The sequence below is a fragment of the Physeter macrocephalus genome, chromosome 3 (assembly GCF_002837175.3).
Source record: "Physeter macrocephalus isolate SW-GA chromosome 3, ASM283717v5, whole genome shotgun sequence".
Taxonomy (NCBI): domain Eukaryota; kingdom Metazoa; phylum Chordata; class Mammalia; order Artiodactyla; family Physeteridae; genus Physeter; species Physeter macrocephalus.
In genome coordinates this window covers 15,834,893-15,835,337 of record NC_041216.1, presented here as the reverse complement: position 1 = coordinate 15,835,337, position 445 = coordinate 15,834,893, and positions in this window count along the sequence as shown.

The window sequence follows — 445 nt, the reverse complement described above, 5'->3', positions numbered from 1 at the left end:
AGAGAAAGAAAACTACAGGCCAATATCGCTGATGAACATAGATGCAAAATCCTCAACAGAATACTAGCAAACAGAATCCAACAACACATTAAAAGGATCATACACTATGATCAAGTGGGATTTATCCCAGGGATGCAAGGATTCTTCAATATACACAAATCAATCAATATGATATACCATATTAACAAATTGAAGAATAAAAACCATATGATCATCTCAAGAGATGCAGAAAAATCTTTTGACAAAATTCAACACCCATTTATAATAAAAACTCTCCAGAATGTGGGCACAGAGTGAACCTACCTCAACACAATGAAGGCCATATACGACAAACCCACAGCAAACATCATTCTCAATGGTGAAAAACTGAAAGCATTTCCTCTAAGATCAGGAACGAGACAAGGATGTCCACTCTCACCACTATTATTCAACATAGTTTTGGAAG